Source organism: Pieris napi, chromosome 14, assembly GCF_905475465.1.
Source record: "Pieris napi chromosome 14, ilPieNapi1.2, whole genome shotgun sequence".
Lineage (NCBI taxonomy): Eukaryota > Metazoa > Arthropoda > Insecta > Lepidoptera > Pieridae > Pieris > Pieris napi.
In genome coordinates this window covers 7,614,441-7,636,412 of record NC_062247.1, presented here as the reverse complement: position 1 = coordinate 7,636,412, position 21,972 = coordinate 7,614,441, and the positions used below count along the sequence as shown (strand labels likewise).

The 21,972-nt window shown below is 32.4% G+C and overlaps 2 long non-coding RNA genes across 2 annotated transcripts in view; both read right to left on the bottom strand.

Moving 5' to 3' along the window:
• LOC125056246 overlaps positions 1 to 21,972 on the bottom strand; it is a 30,034-nt gene that overhangs the window by 1,070 nt on the left and 6,992 nt on the right. The window contains exon 2 of the long non-coding RNA XR_007118027.1: positions 324 to 945. This is a non-coding gene — a long non-coding RNA (uncharacterized LOC125056246). The remainder of the gene's footprint in view (positions 1 to 323; positions 946 to 21,972) is intronic.
• LOC125056245 lies at positions 14,793 to 15,713 on the bottom strand. The gene is made up of 3 exons (XR_007118026.1): positions 15,519 to 15,713; positions 15,355 to 15,438; positions 14,793 to 15,282 (listed from the first exon to the last, which is right to left on the bottom strand). It is a non-coding gene; the product is annotated as an uncharacterized LOC125056245 (long non-coding RNA).

The following is a 21,972-nucleotide window of genomic DNA, read 5'->3' as shown; positions in this document are numbered from 1 at the left end:
ACATAAAAACGATACTTTATCGCGCGGTATTGTTGAATATGTTGTTTATGAATTAATTACACACACATGACTTACATTTATAAAAATCATCAATTATAAGAATTATTGCAATAACTATCACAAAAGCAAACTTGCAAAATTATAATTAAAATTATCCGAAAAATCATAAAAAGCGTCAGGACAAAAAAACTTTTTTTTGTCTGTTTGTTCTATTCATGCTCTTAATCAAAGAACTACAACAGTATAATATCTCCTGCGTCTTTCCTTATCCTACTTAACACTAGTATTTACTGGCTGGTTTTGAAATGAAAAAAAAAACTAACCTTCAATCTCATCATCATCTTCGTCACTCTTAACATCGTTTGAATAACTGATTTCATCTTGAAGAAGTTTGTTTAATTCGCCTTCTTTTGTTTGTGTCATGATATCTAAGGGTACTGGCATAGAATAATGGTACATTGTTGGCTTCATGTTCGCTATATTATCCGTCAAATAGGATAAGCGAATTTTGAGAATTAGCAACGGGCTAATTGTCACGACCTCATCATAATTTTTTAATGAATCTTCGATCAATTTAATCTTTTTAATGGCATCTCTTGTAGTATCTCTTTTTTTGATTTCCTTCGGTCTGTGACGTCCTTCATTTTTGCGAGTACGAAACCGGTCTATGGTGTCGGAATATCGCGGGTCAAGTTCTTTACGGTAATCGTTGTATTCATTAAGATTATCCAGATCCTTTTCTTCTTCGTATATTTTGGATTTAATAGGTTTGGTTGATTGTTGTTTGAACATTATTGCTTCAATATTTTCTAACTTATCAGTGTTATCGTTGTCTTGCTCTTCGAAAATCTTTTCAAGTTCAAGTCGAGTCAAAAAGGGTAGTTCATTTGTTGAACATACGGCTATGATGGTTAATAATAATAGTGGAAGCAGTGATTGTTGCATCTGTAACAAAAAAATCTTTATTCATTCGATGCCTTAGTAATAGTTAATAATAAAAATATTTCATGAAATGAAAATCAATTAAGGTGCTGAAACTTTTAGCGTGTTTATTTCAAACCCAATAATTGTACACTGTACTGTTCTGTCAATATATTAATATTTTAAAATATAATTTTAAATATAGCGAACGAAAGGATCATGATATAACTGCCACTACAAAAGACGCATCACTTAGTCATTAAAGAAAAAATATCAATGAAATGGAAGTAGAAATGCAATGCAAAGTTTTATGATCCCAAGGGAAATAGGTTTATATATTAATATATTGTATTAAAATTGATTCTTAAATTTTAACGTTATATTTAAACGTGCTATATTTATAAGTTTTGAATAGTTAATGCATTGTCAAGTTTTGGTTCAAAGTGACACGAAAGCGATAAGGACAAAACATTCGATAGCTGAGGCTTATAGTACCTATGTTTATGAATAATAGGGTAAGTCATTTCACGTACACTTTAGCACGTAGCAAACGAAAGTTATTAATGAACGGCCCAAAGGTCATTAGAATCGACTGGAAAGAAACGAATTAGTATTGGAGGCAATAAGTTTATTTTTAACTGATGTTGGAAAGGGCTGTTTTAACATTTTCTTCTCCATAGCTTAGGTATAGATAGGGTTCTATTCTAAGCAAAAATTCGGTGAAGAAAAATTGTTGTAGTTGTTTTTCATGCTTCATGGGTCAGAAGATGAGCTCAGTTATGTGTAGTAGATAGTAGTAGTTAAAATAATGTAATGAAATTGTTTTAGTTATTACCATATTAATACAGTAAAACCATTATAGTTTAATTATTACCATATCATAAAAAAACAAGTATGGGTTTAAATACAGTAAAACCATTACTTAAGTTACCTACCGTACCTGTAGCTTTAATAAAGTGGTAATACAATATACAGAGCAGTGTTAGCCTAGGCCCTAATAGCTTTAGCATAGGACTTTTAACCCTGACCGTCGTGCGTTCAAATCACGGCTGTGTATTAATGGATTTGTCTTTCTAATTGCGCCTTCACCATTCGCTTGTTCGGTGAAGGAAAACATTGTAAGGAAACCGGAATGTCTTACAAAAAAGGACGCTGTATGTCAAAGTACGCGCGGATAATTACCAACTTACTATTAAGAAAATAATGATCACAAAACAGATACAACCTGTTGTAGCGCCACTGGAGTTTTATAAAACAAATAATTGTCTCCAAAAAATACCTTCTATTTCGTTGCCTCAAAGTATGTAGATAACAGTTCCCTTACATTTTAATATCACATTCAAAATTCTTGACTAAACGAACTTTGCCCCAAATATAAGAAGTTAAATGAAGCATTCCTTTGGCACGTTACGAGAGTAATTTATGAAAACATTTTCATTTTGTCGAGGAATGTAATGTGAATTAAGGTTTTAAATCATTAGAATGTTTATACTGAGGGTAGGCCCGTCCTTTATTTAACATCAAGGCATTTCCAAATAGGTTCACTCAGTGTGTAATTACTGCGTAGAAAATATTCAAACATACAACATTAATTCTTTGACGATTAAGGGTTATATATGTTTGGGTATAGCTTGTATCAGGTAATTTGATGTGGAGGTTCATTTTTATGATTTATGAGCGCCAAACATAACATAACATAAAATATAGGTAATCAACCTATTTGTTATGAAACGCAGAACCTATAGTTAGGTGTGGTTGTCCTATAAATTATCGATGAAATATTCGTAGAAATATTTCTGCCTTGTGTAAACTTTCATACCACAGTACATTGTATACAGTTAAAAATACTACAATATGAATTTACGTCCTAAAAAATCTAATATTTGAATATACCACAAAAAGATCATATATGTGTGTTGTAAGATTTTAAAGCTTCCACGCGAGTATCGTAAGCTTTAATAAGATAATCCACTTATTTAAAGCAAAACTAATAAAACCAATTCTTGAAAAATTTTGGTTTATACTATATGTGAATATTAATTTTTATTTCATGGCCTCGTACTATATATGAATGCGTGTGTGTCATAATGAAAAGGTCATGCAATAAGATATAATATCTATTATAAATTCATATTTGATTTCTTCTCACAAAGTTTTTGTTACAAAGTGCTGAGAAATATAATTATACCTATAATTCTAATTTTATAATTAACCGTGGGGTTGTTATGGTTTAAGTGCATAGGCGCTAATTAAAGACTTAATTTGGCGCCTGGTACATGGTACCGGTGAAATGCTTGCTTTTTAAATTTGTTTTTATTAATAAATATTTTTATTATTATTTTGTAGGTTAAGAAAATTGTAAATACTTTATATTTGATTGTTAAGTTTAGGTTTTAATAAACGAAATTAATAATATACAAAAAAAATTTTGTACCTAGGTTCATAATAGATTGGTGTTCGATGATAGCGTTTAATAAAAATATATAGTAATATGCGTCATACTAGACGTTTTGGGTGCTTGCTGGAAAAATAGGCATTTTTCCAGTCTTAGTTACAGTAATGCGGAAGAATTGTTTCAGCTTTAACCATAATTTTAAACTATTAAACTGCAACATTTTGAAATGGTCTAGTTAAAAATGAAGTCACGCTACGATGCTACATTTAGCGCCTAGCGCTACGAAGTCGACGTTTGATTTGATTTCCGAATTAGCTTTGCAGTTTACTGCAGACATTTTTAGATGACGTTAATACTTTACGAATTTAAGTTTCGTTTAAATTATAGAAAAATCTCGAAACAAGTACCCTTAATGAAAACATTAATAAAAAATACATACATATTTGTTTTTAATTGAAATTAGGATGTCGAGAAACAAGAAATAATTAACTAAACTCTATATTAGTAATAAACGGGCTTTATTATTATAAGAAAAACCATATTTTTATATGGTTCTACAAGATACATACAAGTGGAAGGAATTGTTATAGCTATCGAAGGTTTTATCACTATCAGTTAGCGTCTAGACAAATGCAATAAAAATAGTAATATTTAAGAATCTCAGTCAGCTTTTTCTCTCCTCACAATGTACAGATTAATACGTTAGTTATATGTATACTTAAATCTTGTATAATAAATATTAAATCAAAATCATTTATTCATATAGGTAACACAATGTACACGTATGAACGTCAAAAAAGAAATGCACATATTAAATGCTTCAAATTTTACATTTACTGCCAGTTCTCAAATCAAGGGCGTAGAACGGAAGAGAAATACTGGCAATAAACTCTCCGTCACTCTTTTTAATCGCCAAGATTTTTGTGTTACACAATGTTTGTAAGGAGCTGCAACCGTTACACCGTGTTCCACATGACATCTTAAGTAATTAATAGTTATTTAATTATAATGAAATAAATTAAAAACAAAGATTTATCCTCACTTACATTCTCGTGAGAACAACACGCAAATACATAGGCGAAATAACTAACATCATCGCATACACGAATTCAAATCCGACCAGTCAAGGCCATTCAAGGCCTAAGATTTGGTACGCTGTTTTCTGGAAGGACCCTAACTAGAATTGGTTCGGAAACAATTCAGTGGGAAAGCAATGGAGGCTGTATGGCTCCATTGCTTTTGCTGTATGAATGGCTGGGAGGGAAGTAAGTATTCTAAGTAATTATTACACTTACATGTATTTGCTTATAAGTACCTAATCTAGCATTTTGTAGATGAATTACGTAATTTTTTAAATCTCTAAATCGCGTTGTATCTTAATAGAAATTATTTTAATTATTATTAGATAAAGTAATTACGTCCTAACTTAGAATTAATTAAAAGCGATGTCCTTTTACCTTGATTGTCGCCATCTAAGGCTGAATTGATATCCATTTAATAAGGCCATCAAGGCTACTTGAAAATTTATTAATTTAAGTAGATTTCATAAATTGTAATCCAAAGGTTTTACAAGACATTTTCATTTGCGTTAATAACATTGAAACTTTAATCTTATAAGTGATTAAATTATCAAACAAACACGAATTTCTTGTTTATACAAGTTGTCAGCAAAAGACAGGTCCACGCTCAAGCGACAATGATGAATAATGTCATAAATTCGCTATTTCATCCGATTTGTCAACAATAAAGATAGATTTAAGGTGGAATGCTCGGGAGACTAAGGGAATTTGGACCTACATTTAAGTCTCTTGTATTATCAATATAATTATAATACACTAGTGGATCGGACAGACGATATTATGTACACACGTCTTAAATAAAAAAAAAACATCTAATCGAAACCATTCTCAAATCCAGTAGTACAAACACCAAAAACGAAATCAGTCCAGACATTTAGGACGAGTAATTATATATATGTTTTATAATAACACGCACGGAAGATTTATATGTGATTTGATACCTCTAATTAAGGCCCTTCACCAAACTACCCAAGAGAGTGTTGACAACATAATATTAACATCAGCTGTATTATTTTCCAGGATATACTGGTTTTCGCACGAAGAAAAAAAATAGAAAAATCTTTTGATACAAGTTGATGTATTCCGTAACAAATTAACTGATGGCACAGAACGTGGAGTGGTGAAAATCTCGATTTAGAGGCAAAGACACATTTGGGTCTTCTTCTTCTTTTGGTGCCTCACTATTACTGGAGGTTAGCCGTTAGTCACGTCTTGTACTGTGCCGGATGCAGCAACTCTTCCGCAGTCGCAGTACCCATCAAAGCCATGATTTTTTCCTTCTACCGACACGCCGTTTACCCTAGATTTTACCCGTAATAATTTATTGTAAGAGGTGGTAGCGGTCATGGCACAACACGTGGTCCAGATACGTAACTTTCCGTTGTTAAATGTTTTGCATAAGTGTTTTCAACATTCCAAATCGATTAAGAACTTTCTCGTTAGAGATCTTCTGGATCCAGCATTTTTAAAATGAAATTGTAATAATTGAATCCAGTTTGATGTGCTTAAAAAGCGTGTGTTCTAGTTTTTTTAAACTATTATTATTATTATTTCATTTTTTTTTTCGGATTATTGCATTGTCATCGATCTTTGACAGGTGCGCAAAGTTTGAATTAAATCTGTCCGTTAAAAGTGGGTCAAAATCGAGTCCGAAGGAGTCGGTAACATACATACATACAGGTGAAGCTAATATAAAGCGTGTAAAAAAATTCAGTTGAAGCCACAGAAAAACATGTAAAATTTTTGACTTGACGATGTTTTACCGCACAGGAAACTTCAGTGTTAATAGTAAAGTAGCTACTACATATATGCATCTATCTTCCTCCCTGTACTAATGCGAAACCGGTTTGCAATGTACATTTATAGCTGAAGAAATAACTCACGCACTCAACCCAATATATTTATTAACTGTGGTCCACAGTTAATAAATATATCAATCATGCAATAATATGGGGCAAGATAATATATAATATGCAAGTCGTGGTTAAATTGCATATTGGTGAGGCCTTGTAAAACAGCAGAGATTTGCTAACCTATTTGTACGTCAACGTCGTAGGCACCTATGTAATACATAGTTCATCTACATATAAAGAAAAGGGTCGAATGTCTTTACCTTGACCGAGTTGTAGTTAACGGCCGGAAAATACTAAGGCTGGTCAACCCGCCAAGAATAATGAGCTGGGGATATAGAGCGACAGAATGGTCACACACGTATGAAAAAAAAAAGATTAATATCATGCTATATAATGCATTGAAAAAACATTGGCGATTGAAAAGGTGTATACGTAGGTCTTAAATAATTAAGATTATTTGCACAAATAAATCTTTACATATATAATTCTTCTGTGAGTGTGTATGTCACTGAACTTCTCTCAAACGACTGGACCGATTTTGATGATTTTTTTTGTGTGTGTTCAAGGGGATCTGGGAATGGTTTAGATTCACAAATCAGCCCGCCAGATGGCGCTGCAGTCGGTACTTTCATACTTTGCTTTACTAATTGCTTGAAATATCATGCAGGACAACGTCTGTCGGGTCCACTAGTATATTAATATATTTTTACTTACATTACAGAGTTTTATTATTGTCGCACGTGAAGGTTCCAATTTTAATTTGAATGAACTTAATGAAATTTTAAGTTAAGAATAAAAAGAAAACCAGAAGGAAAAACACAATACGAAATGTTTTTCCCGTGGTCATGTGGCGTGATACATGTCAACGCGCATGGTAGGCAATTGTGTCCTCTGTTTCAAATAGAAAAACAAGATTTTGATAAAAGTTTATCAATTGATAATATATTTAATAATCATCTTTATAAACTGATAAGTCGTAGAAACTGGCATGGTGGTATATTAACCCACAAAAGATTGGACGGGCTTTTATGTATTAATGTCACCGGTGACACCCACAATTTCATATATTTTTTTAGCGTAAATATATGCTGTAAACTAAATATATTAATAAATAAATAAATTTGACTCGCAAATAATTCTTTCTTCAAGCGGAAGGCTACAAGGAACATTTCTCTGCCATCCCGATGAATAACATAACAAAGAAATCTTAGCACAAAACTATTCTGTTTTGTAATGCTCACAGCTGCAGTAGAAGGCGGATAAGCCATTTAAGATACAATAGGTATGCAATTTTCCCTGCAATTTGACTTATATTTCAATCGTTTTCAGCTTAATGGTGTGTAAAGTTGTAATTCATCTTATAAATTGTGTATAGTTATTTCTTCCACAGTACAATAAAGGCACAGATTACTGAAGAAACAAATGAAAAACAAACACTGGCTGCTGATCTGATGTTCAGGTTATGCGTCCGTCAACTAACGCTATCTTCTAGCTAACTCTAGTATGAGAAGATACTATAGAGTTTAAGTACCTAAGTGAAAAAAGTTAGATACTTCTGACTTAAGTTTATAGTTATCATTACGTTGGTTAAAACTATATGCATATATGCCGATCGTAATGGTTACACGCATAATTGTCGCGTCAACTCTAATTTCTACTACTATAGTTTCATTTCATAATAAATTATCGTAATATAAACGCGGTTAAATTCAGTTAAATGTGTTTTTTTAATGTTACCCCTGTAATTGTCAATTTATAATACGCTTTATCTTTAGCAGACACGGATGAGAATGGTCAATGAAACCTATTAAATTTTAACAATTTTTTTTTATATTTTAAATTAACCGTCACTGTTTTGAAGTCTGCTTTGTTTTATATATTTTGGAATAAGAAAATATATTACCAATGTAGAGGATTCTTGATAGTAAAATTGGAGGTGATTTGAAGGTTTTATGACGGCCACAGTTGGGTGAGACTTTACTGTAAGGGAGAGCAAGTAAAGTTTCGGTTTGTATTGAGTTCTGAAACGACATCTTTTGTTTATATTGTTTTTTTCCATAGAGTAGCATTTATTTTTTTTACTTTACAGCCCTGTGATTCTGATAGCATTCTGATAAACAATAAACTACAAGCTCCCACCTTTTCAGATTGCCAAATCATAAAATGACTGCTTCACAACTGATTTGAGAGCGACCGCCGATGCGAAAACCGCTGTGTGAGTTCGAAAAGTGAGTTACAGAATCGCAAGGCAGCTAACCTTACAATATAGATGACAAGATTTTATAGAGTGTTAGGGATACGGGCAATGACAAATAAAAGTAAAAATAATAAAAACAGAAACAAATATTTATTTGCACGATTGAAAGACGTAAAACGTAACGTCTTGTATATTTTCCTATGCAAACAAACTCACGAGCAACAGCCCTATAGTTAAAATTTGATTAAAACGTGTATATGTAATGAGCGATCAATTCCCCTAACAAGTTCCCACCGAACTTCCTATTTTAGAATGCTTCACTGCAGTTATCTAGTAAAGTTAAATTAGTGTTGCCACAAAGCAATAAAGGTGTCGAATGCGAGGGAAATTCGAAATTAAGTTAGATTATTTTGGTATTTTTGAATATAAATCGTTTTAAATGAAGTTTCTTAATGATGCCAGTTTAAGGCTTTACTATTCTTTGGCTTAGTAATAAAATTATGTAGTATGGAAACGAAACTTAATGAAAAATTAGTTTTTTTTTACTATTCAATAAATAATGAGAAAATTTATACTTTAATTTAATAATAGATGCTGAAATCTGTAACTTACAGTTTGCCTCCGGGGCTTAGTATACAACACCTACACCCCTTTATCTACTTAATTTATCTCAGGCACAATTATTACGTCGCACTGGCTGGAGGATTTATATCAAATTAATCAGCTCAGCTACAAAATGTCTGTAAATATTATATAATACATTTTTAGCTTAAATTACGCAATGGGGATATCAATCTTAAATCAGAATGACATGTAATATACTCGATAAGGAACTAATACGATTTCTCTCTATTCCACAGGAAACATAGCAATCATTTTCACACCAGTTTGATAAATGTATCAATCATTTTAAGATTGATGACGGTGATGGTTGGAGAGACACACACATACATATTCTTAAGGTTGAGAGACACCCTTCTAGGGACTTGGCTCACACTGGTATTGTATAAAATGTTGACTACAATAATAAAATACCATTTAATACAAAAATAACGTCTTATTGGTGATATAAGTTTTTGGGAAGTAAGGAATTAATGAAGATAATAATTTTTTTTAAATTTTAAATTACATCTATCGTTTTATTCACACTTTTGATGATAAATTTCGGGTGTAAAATGACAAGTTTACTTATTCGACTATGATATACATTTTTCTTCATACATTCACGGAATGACTGGCAGCGCTCGAGATGAGACGGGAGATCGGTCCGTCTCTCTCTCGTTATACCTGCGATCGCGCTCGTGAGGTTTTGGTGTGACACAAGTTTCTGAACATGTCACCCGACTAAAACGATTTTAAAGACGTTATCACGTCAAAAAAACTTCACATTGTGTAGGCAATGCGACTTTAGATGATATAACAGGTCTTCTAAATATATGTAGGAAGAATAACTTTAGATCTGAATTTAAGAAACCTCAAGCATTAAACCGTAAAAAATCGTAAACGTTAAAAAAACTGATATTGTAACATTGCCACGCCATGCAAATCAGATTTTTTGCATTTAGTTCGAGAGTTTCCTTAAATTAAGTTTGTATTTGCTCGTATTCGTAGTAGTAATCATTTTAAATGATTGAAAGTTGCATTGTCTCGCACATTGTAAAAGATCAGCGAAGGTGACGTTATCTAGTTTAGTTTTTTATAACGAACAGTGTTGGCCTTGTGACTTCAGCGTGCGACTCTCATACCTGAGGTCGTGGGTCCGTTCCCCGGCTGTACTTTAGCACCAATGAACTTTTTGTATACGTGCGCATTTAAAATTTTCTCGAACGGTGAAGGAAAACATAGCGAGGAAACCGACTTGCCTTAGACCCAAAAAGTCGACGGCGTGTGACAGGCACCGGAGGCTGATCACCTACTTGCCTATTAGATTTAAAAATGATCATGAAACAGATTCAGAAATCTGAGTCGAAGACCTAAAGAGGTTGTAGCGCCACTGATTTATTTTTTTATAACGACTTAACTTACGAAATCGTTAGACTACCTTCTCTACATAATTATATATTATACAAAAGGAAAAGAATAAGAGCAAAGTAAGTTTGAAAATTTTATTATGTTTACAGCATTATAGGACGTGCTTTCAAATTGCATTTTAATTACAAATATACCACTTAGTACCCTCATTATAATGATAACATTCATCTACCTTCTAGTTCATAAATGTATATTTTGTATATCTTTACAGAATAAACCCAAGAAAATTTGCGATAAGAAAAGAGTTTTCATTGGGAAAAGTTGTTAAGTTGACGAGTTCTCCCTTGATAAGGCACGTTTATGTCTTCATTAAGGGTCCAACAAGACTTGTAAATATTAGTTAATGTGAAGTCCTGGGGGCATGGGGCAGACATAATTCTGCTTTTATTATTATTTTTCAGTCTGAAGACATTGCCATCTTTTTTCCCCGTACGAGCTAATTAATTCCTCATTGGTCTACAGACTAGGTCGAAACATAAACCCCGTGGTCGATTTTGTTTCTTAATATTACAAACAAACAGGCAGGACGCTCACCTGATGTTACGTTATACTGCCGACCATAGACACTCACATTGCCAGAGGGCTCGCAAGTGCGTTGGAGGAATAGTCACTTTATTACTAGGCTTTGTTTAATTATTACTCACCAGACAAGAAACAAAAATACTATAGATTTATTAAAAATCTATCCTTTTTCCTTCTAGTTTCATTACCCAATAACAATACGCCATTTAGCGTGCAAAAGACATAATATGTCGTAAGTTAGTTTACTTAATTTTAGCTACATCAACGCATGCCGTCCCGATAGAGGGTAATTCAAGTAAAGGAGAAGATTCAAGGACAACTCTAAAGTTTTTGCTTCGTGTTATATTTAGGTGTAAAATTGTTGTTAAATAATGCTAATCAACCAAAACACTGGACTGGCGAGGCGTCACCAAACTTATTGTAAACTTTTTATCCTAACATTTTTTTAATACATTTCTCAATTTCTTCTTCCAAAAATTTGAAATTGAGATTTTAAGGAATCTCGAGGATGTGATGTGAATATAATTGACTACCTAATCTAAAAACTTATCTAAAAACGCCATGGAGCAGGGCGATTCGATTGGCACATCTCGAAATTAGCTGTTTACTAGCTATGAATGGCTCCGGAAGGGCGAAGGGACTTTACAGGAAATGGGGCATTTCCCTGAAGATTAGAACCCTTTTTTATCTCGGGCACCCATAGCTACGTATATTTCATGAATTGCAAAAAGTCTTTTTATTTATTTATGTTTAGCTGTTGTTAGAATTCTCAAGATATATCTATTGGTCCAGATATCAATATGATACAGACAATAAAATTATTGATACAGATATCAACGAACAAGGCATACTATACTCATTTATTACTAAACTTTCGTGCATTCGTTAGAGCTAAAAGAAACTTTAAATTCACGAGAAATTCAAACAAAGTAAACAATGCAGCGATTTCAAAGTGAGACTAATGACATTATAACTTATTAGAAACTTCATGAATTATTTTATTTTGTATTGTATTAAGTTCAATAGTGGTTTCGTTTGTGATTTTGAAATAATGAAAACATAAAGTATTTTGACAATTTCGTTAATAAATACAGTACATATAGAGCCAACGGAAACTGAAGCCATTTATTGAAGTTTTATATATATATATATTAGTTTATATACATCCATGATTTTAAGTAAAACGATTTTATTGAAAATAAAGAAAAAAATTGTATACCATACTAAAAGCTTATAAATATTTTGTTAGGTCAATCTAGTATATTGATCAGACAAAAACATGAAGTCGTTGGACATTAAGGAGCCCTAACAGCTTGGTAATAGGAGGAAAGCTGGATTGCCCTTAAGGCCGATTTACATTATCTTAGTGTTTAGAAGAGTGCTTTAGGATAGTACTTTAGTTGAAACATGTAAACGCTACTTGCTTTAGTAAACGCTACGCTAAAGAACTTGCCTTTCAAGTTGTACTAAAGCACTCTCCTAAACACTAAGATAATGTAAATCGGCCTTTACATCGATCATTGCAATGGACTGCACAGTGCACGTGCCTACATAGTAAAAAAACTGTGCGTGTAGTTTTGTTGCGGCGTGCAAGGCGGGGGGGGGGGGGGGGGGCTTTTTTAGATGACGTATAATATTTTAATATAACATTGGAGACATTTCAATCGAAGACAACCGAAAATTGATTAATCATATGCTTCTTCACATAAACATAATAACATATGAATGAATATGGGAAACCATTGAAACATGCAATCATAAGACTTATTTCAAGATAATTTAGTTCAAAGTTATTAAAGAAGGAATTTGGTTTCAGGCTAATAAAAACGACTTATATTACGCATTTTAGGGAGTGAAGCAATAAATTAAGATTTTGGGTCGGTTTGCATTTATTAATCTTGCTTAATTGACTGAAATGAAAACCTATAAATTAACTTTAATTGTATCTAGGGAAACGTCGAAGACCGAAAACAATGCCTTACTTAACCACTTATAATATTGAAATTAACACTTTTTTGCCGAAATATTTAGAACATAAAATCCTGGTCAGCGTGGTGACGTAATTTATACCCTATTGAAAGGGATGATATATGACGATAATAGAATTTATGTCTAAGGTATAAGACTTATGTTTGTACCGTGAGAAAAGGATTTTCAAAACTATAATAAAAACAAAGAGAACGTCAAGATTTATTAAAATTTTAAGGCATATTTCAAATCAGAATTTTTAACACTGCTTAATGTATTGTCATATCAATCAGTCTGCATAATAAAAAAGTTACTATAATATTTTATTTACGTATTCACCTCAAAAGTCTTAATACATTTTAGATTTATCCTTGTGTGTCGTGTGTAAGAAAGAGTTTGTATGGCTAATCAATATAATGCGGTGAGCGGCCATCCAACCGACTGTAAAAATTTAATACCCTACTACACTATCGATCCCCTGTCCTCATATGACGGTACCATAGACACGTGCCTTTATATGTCAAATTACTTATGAATAAAATGATTATCACATGCTATTTTACTGGTTGTACCTGTCTAAATATGAAATGTCGTTGGAATTTTATGTTCTGTTTTCAAATGTTTGAATTTGAATCACTTAATTTTGTTTTATAGCATTTGCAATTTACAAATAAATACAGTCAAAGAGGCATGGAAAGGAGCATGCTAAACAGTAAAAAGGTACACAAGATAAGACACATGAAAATAAGATCAGAGACGATACCAGCATAAGCACACCCTATGCTTGATGGGATGATTCGCGAGTCCCTAATGATCCAAATACCTCGGGATAGAGAAAAATGTCAAGCCTTGGGGGAGGCCTTTACCGGAGAACGTCCCTGATACATACTAACTGAATAAGATATTTACTAACACATAGGATAATTAGATAATAAGTGTATCAGAAAATAAATTAAGGCTTAAAGAAAAAAATATTGATATTGAATCTACATTGGTAGTTACCGAGTAAAGTAAAACCAGTAAAACGGACTTATTTAAACAATCCAGAAAAATCCTCATACAGCATACAAAATGTGAAGTAGATACACTCATAGTTGCCAATTTATTTTATAATTTACGCGTTTTGCCCAAAGCTCACCGATATCCAGATTGAGCATTCTGATAAACGAGCTAGGTCTGGATATCCATAGTAAAAAAGTTTAAAAGTTTTTTTTTCCTTTCACCCTTTGAAATCAATTTTCTTTTAGATTTTACAATTTATGAATCGATGTACATTTATCCGGTCTTACTAATAAAGATTTATGCACATCGTATAAGCCTGTTATAAGAAAAATGTTACTAATAATTCCTGAATTGACAAGGTTGATATATACTGCTGTTATAACAAGTGTCTGGTTTGTATGAAGACTTGTACAATGCTTATAAAACGCAGAGGCCTAGTTTAACGGGTGTATAAGACAAAAATTGCGTAATTTTATCTGATTTCACGTTTGACAGCATTTTTTGACTGTTTAGTTCAAGGAAAGATTTAAGTTAGTAGGTATTTGTGTTTGTTGAAAATAGATTTTATAGATCAAATGGAAGATTTAGATAATATTGATATGCAGCTAATACATACGATTGAAGATTTGCCGCCTCCAAGGAAAGTCTAAACATACCAAACTCGGTGCAATCCGTTATTACTTTCGCATGGCGATTTCAAAACAAAATACCGCTTTTCAAAGAAGTATGTTATGAAGATCTGTGACATAGTGCGAGCTGATGTCGAAAAGAGTAATAGAGGTGGAGGGTTAATAATGTCTTCTTCATGGCTTCCCAGGGTCATTAGAAAATGCCAAATTATATATAGTAGCACTGGCAATCCTCCACAATATTGCTATTGATATCAAAGAAGACCTGGATGTTACGTATGATGACACTGAGAATGCTCCAGAAGAACCAAGGCCAACCTAGACGCCCCCAAGCAATCAGGCTGGACAAGCTGCTAGAGCTGCTTTTATTGAAACATATTTTTAAGGCAGTTTTATTTACATAGGTGTGGATAGTCAAGGACGTGAAATAAATAAAAAGTTATATTTCATTTAAAACAGGGGTTTTATTTTTTTTATAAGTATATAATTATTTATTTAATTGCTGCTGTAACAATTTGAGCCTTAGAAGATGCTCCTGTCTAGCCCTTTCGTGAGCTTCGGCAAGTTTCTTCTGTTTTAGCTCATGTGTTTCAGCCATCTGCCTTTGTTTTGTTTCGTGCTCTTCCTGGACACACTGGAACACTACCGTGTTGCGGAGTTTGGCACTTTCCACTATTTGAGATGCCTAAAAAATTTAAGTATGATCGTTGAGGGGTTTTGAATGAAATAGTCCTTTCTCTATCACATTGATACTAACCTCTTCTAACTTTTGTACTGCAGAACGCGGCTTTTTATGTAAAATTCTAGTCCTCTTTGTCTGAGGTTTTGGAGTTTCTATTAGCTGCAAATAATAAAATGTTATTAGTATATTAAGTAACTGTGTATATAATTGCTTTGGTTGATAAAATAAATACAACTTACATTAGAATTATGAGTTGTATCAGAATTATTAAATCAAACGTCAATCAAACACGGCGGGTTGCCAGGGTAACAATAAATAAGGGTCGTTTTGTTATTCAACCAATACACATCGATTATTGGTCAAAGAGGTGTTTATGTCCTGTACAAGCTCTATTCACTGAATTACTGTCACCTTGTTATAACGCATGTATAGTGATTTTTTATTAGTAAGACCGATCATGTTTCAAACCTTCGTGTTTGTTATGTTTGCCTGTAAGTGCTTGTCAAATTATATCTTGTATTTTATTTTTCTTCAATCCTAATGTATCATTATGCCGAGGGTCGACAGGCTTTTGAAACTAAATAAATAATTTAGTGAAGATTTAAACAAGTTAAATAGTAAAGAATGCAATTCCTATGCTATGATTTCGTAGCAAAGTTGTGCCATTTTTAGCAATATTGGCACAACTTTGGAAAGACAGAAAGAGTTAGCAAATATTGAATAAAGTATTATAATAAAACGTGGAAAAGTTCTCAAGTCCATACGAGAATTTTAAAATGGACAGAGCGTAGATAGAGCGTAATTAAACTCGCATTCATTTCCAACTTTAGAACTTATATTACGTTTTGAAGTAAGAATAGGAAGTAAAAAAGCATGATGTTTTAGTAATTGATCTAGCAACGTTTGTGGGCCCCAAGGCGTTTGAATGTTTGAATACGGGCGATGATCCGTATACAAAGAAGAGTTTTTAGCATCCGTTCTTCGCCTTTGATTTGACACAAATCTATTTATAGCAATTTCATTTCTGAGTGATGATCCCGCCTAATTATAAATAACCATTCATTGGATGCTAGAAAGATGCATTGCGATAATTACGTGGGTAACACTGAAAATGTTTAGAACTGGCCAGTTAGTAACATTGCTAATGAAAACTTTTTTTGAATTTCAATTTTACAACTCTTTGGTAACCTAAAGTAGTATATTGCATTCATTTGTCATTTGTTTTTGTAAATTGGTGGCAAATCTAAAACTCTTGTTACACGAGAAAATGAACCTAACGAGAGAAAGTTTTCGGTGATTTATTATGACTTTCGTTGTGGGCTTACTCAACATCAAAGTGTCTCATGTAAATAAAAATATTTTTGTTGTAATGAGAAATAAAGTTCTTTAAACATATTAAAATTACTTATTTGACTTTATACAGGGGACCCGCAGACAGGAAGCTTGAAGAATGAAACACCCACACAACAGAATACGAATACGTTACCAACCTTTTTTTGATGACTTAATATAGATTATAATTCGGTTAACATTTGTTGCCGCAAGTGGTGAAGACAGGCGGATATTACTTTGATGTCTAAATATAAATTATATTTCAAAGTGATAATTGGCTTAGCGATGGAACAATAATAAATAAATAAAAGTTAATAAAATAATAAATAAATTTCCGTATGACAAAATCAAATACATTTCGACGTACGATTCATGAGAGTTTAAAAAAGTTATTAAACAAATTATACATATTACAAATACCCTTACAACAATGCACCCGCTTGAAACGCGTGGATACTGATATCTCAAAAACTACTCAACCTATTTTCATTAAATAATTAGGTCTGTTTCGTTAGTAGTTAGACCATAACCGATTTAAATCAAGAATCATCTGGATATGACTTGTGAATAATTTTTTGGATAGGTACCGTAATAGATCATCATAGTCCAATAATATCTAATTGCAATCATACATTAGGCCAAGCTCCTTTTTTGAAGATGGTGAATAATCGATGAGTCAAGCACACAACACTGATGAGCTATATTATCTTTGAAAAGGCAAAAATGTACGCCCAGATACCATGTGTATATTTTATCCAATTTCTGCGCTTAAAAATTATATATTTGGGAGTAGGGCTTTGTGGAGGTTATAAAAATATTAAACGCGATTTTACGTTTCCGTTTTGTATGTAATATAGTTAGCGGAGTAAAACGGGCTGAATGTCGCTCAAGACAAAGAGAAATGGAAAAATATGGAGGAGGCTTTTACCCTAAAAGGGGACAAACAAATACAAATACGATTACTAACAAAACTAAGCTTTATTTTTAAAACTTATACTAACATAACTAATACTTATATTAAGAAATGTAAACTAAACAGTTATTATATGGATTAATTAATAAAGCTTTAGTAATAATAATAATATTGGTGCGTTCGCAGTCCACGGTATTCTTAACATTCGCATCCAGCACCACATCTCATAGGCATCAATCTTTTTTTTCTAAGAATTAATAAAACTAATTACTTATCAACGTGGTTTGGATAAACTCATAGTGCGATAATGCATTAATAAATTATATAATACACATTATCGCACGGTGGTTTAGGTTTTGGGATCGATTCTGTGGGAAAAAATAGTTGTAAATAGGAAGAGCTAGCCAGCGTAAGAAGCATATATATTGCTTATTAAGAAAGGTGATATAAATAACTCTCCGCCACTCTTTATCGCCAAGTGTTTTTGTTTTACACAAATGTTTAGGTCCTTTTTAGTTTTTATTCATGTATGTTTGACTACAGAATACAGATAATACGCCACATATTTCTAGAATACACTAGAATGTTACTCTTCAGTTGTTTCAATTTTACGGGGTTTAACACATTAATGTTTAATCATGCATGTTTACGTTTGAAGTTTCACGTGTTTGGATAGCAATTGTTTGTGTTGTCTATTGAAGATTCCTCAAATTATTCCGGCAAATACCAATTAGTATAGTCTGGCAGATTCATTCGTAACATTGAATCTTTAATTCATAAACGAATAGTTGATCTAGAAGAAATTAAGACTGAGTTTGGTTTTATCTGAAGATTTACACTAACCAATTATTTATTTAATTTATTAAAACTTCGTTACATTACAAATAAAAACAAGTAATGGATGCAACGAGCGGACTTATCGCTTACAAGCGATCTCATTAAAGAAATGATAGTAAGTAAAACAAATTATAAAACATAAATACTACAGGTAAAAGTGCCAGTGCATAGCCAAATTAACAAAAACAGAATTACAAGTAACACTTAAAAATTATACAATTACCAAACTTAAAATAAAATAAAAATAAATTAAAAGCTAATATGACGATTCATGAATTACAATTAAACATGCAATACAAAAAAATAAGAAAATACATGAATAACAAAAGCCACGATTGAGCAGGATAGAATTTAAAAAGTGTTTATAGAAGACTCAATTAAGTTCAGTGACTGGCGGCGCGAGTTCGAGCCGGCTGCGCGCCAATCGAATTTATTTATATGATGAACGAATTTGTAAGAATATTTGTTAGTAATAAAAATCGTAAGCCATCCCCCACCGTAGTGCCCTTCGTGGGAGGCCTACATTCTACCAGTGTATTCTTAGAACGGTTTCTAATGATTGATAAGAACCTTATGTCTCTGGACCAATTCAAAGGTCCAAACCTTTAATTCTCGATTGTTATGTGAAATTTAAACCCTTACTGTATTGTTGTCTAAACTCGTTCCAGTATAAGCCGTATCAAGGAGCACTTATCTTGACCCGCAATTCACTGAGTGCAAGGGTCGGAAGCACTAACCCCGAACATCAAAAATATCCTTTTATAAAATGGGATCTAAAGAAACATGCTATTACCGCTAACCCAATAAATAAATGGGGTTGGCTCTTTTATGATGTATTGGGATCGAAACGACCGTGGAACCGGCAATAAATGGGTTTTGTGTTAGTTCGTATAAACAGTTTTGTTTTACCGTTTTATAACCCTTCACGTTAAAAGGTTTTCACTTTTAAATTTGACAACTCTATTTATTCTAAAGTTTATGGGGCTCTACAACTCGGTGGGGTGAGCCACTTACACAGATTTAGATCTTCAGTTATATCTGATAGCTTCGACTGCATTGATGCCTTAAATTATTTATAAAAACGATGAATTAAAACTATTGTTCGAGTAATCGGTCAATGTTATTTGATTAATAAATAAATAATAATAATCTAGTAGCAGATTGATCATTTTATTTGAAACGTTTCTTTGGTAATTTTTTATTTCATAGACAAATAGGTCTGATACATGTCGTCGATTTTTCGGATTTGAGACAAGCCGTACGAAAGAAAGTCCATTTATACACGACCGGGATCGTACCAACGACTTCAGGGATGAGAGTCGGATGTATTGATTGGGTCTGCTATTTGATTAGGTCAGCTAATAATTTTTGACAACCGAAAGAAATCGTGACACGTTCGTAGCTTTTCGTTGATCTGTAATTATAGACGTGAGATGAGTACGGAATTTTCAGTTAGCTACTTATACGTATGTATGGTCGTATTACTACGCACAAGCCTTAGTTAGTAATGTTTCAGGTTAAATTTTTTTCAAAATAATATAATGCGGTTAAATAATTAGCATCTAGATCTTCAGTATATCTTAATATATATAAATCACGCGTCACGTTGTTTATCCTCTATGGACTCCTAAACTACTTAACCGACTTCAATCAAATTTGCACACCGTGTGCAGTTTGATCTAACTTAAAAGATAGGATAGCTTACATCTCAATGTCTCTCTCTCTCTCTCTTACATCTCTCAAAATTATACCCGCAATATTATTTTATTGCAAATTATTTGCTTATTATTTGATAGTCACAATTCTAACAGACGGCGCTGTGTTGAAAGTACCAACGTTTCATTTAAGCTACAATTTAATGGCATAGCAACCAAAAAGCATGATGGTACCAATGACTGGTGTTTTCCTACCGTTTCCCTTGAATAGTTTACCACTATGTAATATAGAATCTAATAAAACCTTAGCCACAGCAACACTTGGCCCAGTCTGTATAATATAAATTCAAAAGTGGCAAAACAATAACATACATCGAATAATTAATATGTTAATGAATGAGACCATATATAAAACGTTAAAGTACCATGCGAGTTACAATGCTTACATTTCCTAACGTAGAAAAGTTATAAGTTTCTAAAATAGTAGAGTTAAAAATGTCACAAGATAATTTAAATAAACATAACCGCAGATGGCTCATTTCTAGCTGAAATGCGTTTAAGTGCAATTTCAACTAAATCAGTCTGCAAATCTCATCGGACAATCTAGCTTATTTGTGTACTCTCAGCTTGTCGTCCAGAAGCTTTTAAGTAAACACTGTTTACCAGCGGTCGCATTAGCCTTTATTGAAAGGTTTTATTGATATTGGGTTATTTATAGTACTCTTAAGGTTATGAGTTTAAAACGTTCTTTTTGAAAATGGAACAGTTTTGTTAAGACAGTATTTTGAAAATAGAACAATCGTCAGTGTTAGATGGAATATCATCTACCTTTTTCATAGTCATATTATATTATGAACAAAAGGTGTTTCAAAAAACTCACACCTGTATTTTTAACTTTTATAATACTATGACTGTAATAAATATATTAAATAATTTACATAAACTCATCCCAGGATATAAAAGAAGTAATACAAAATATGAAAAGCCTAAACGCAAACACTCACAGAAATTACTTTTACGTACGTTTTCTTATTTTAAGAGAATACAGAGATTTTTTAATGTGTTCCAAAACGCTCTTCAATGTATTATTTAAAGAGGTCACCTTTTATGCTTATCACTTTTGATAATTTTATATTATTTACAGCCATTGATGGTATAAAAATGTTGGCAACAAATAGTTCCGCTTTTTGCTGCAATAACTTACTAACAAGTGTCGTTGAAGATTTCACAAAACTTTTTCTTACTTAAGAAATATTAACCTTTCACAGCGAAGTAGATTCATTAAGAAACGAGTACCTACTTTAATAAAGTGCTCAAAGTGATAATAGAATTATAATATGGATTAATAAATGGCTCTTTCAATCCAATAGTCGCAATAAAAATTATCAGTTGGAAAATGCTGTTCGACTTTGAAACTTGTATATTTTTAATTTTCTTCATTTTAGTTTGATCGATATTCATTTGGATATTTCTTTCGAATATACAGTGACTTTTGTCTGTTACTCGGAAGGTACATCTTTGAACAATTAGTGGTGAGGAATAAATACTTTTTCATACTTTTTTTATACTAAATTAAACTATTACTAGCATGCCAAAAAGCAATGGAAAGGTGCGTACTAGATATAAGAAAACTACAAAAAGTAACAATTTATAGACGTCTTACATTATATCTGAAAATAGCTGTTGGAAGGGGTTCCGATCAATGGAACGTATAAAACAAATTTAAACTGTATATTGTTAACATTTGTAAAGATCAAAAATAAACGGGCTTTATTATTTTTACATTCTTAATATATATTTATTTATATGAAAAAGGCTATTATGTGGTACGTATTAAGGGCAAAGAAGAAGGGCGTCGCTGATACGTTTCATAGTTTTGACAAAAAATACAGGGCGCAAAACCACACAATCTATTAATTATTTCGCCAGAAGCGATCGTGTTATTGTCATACTCCC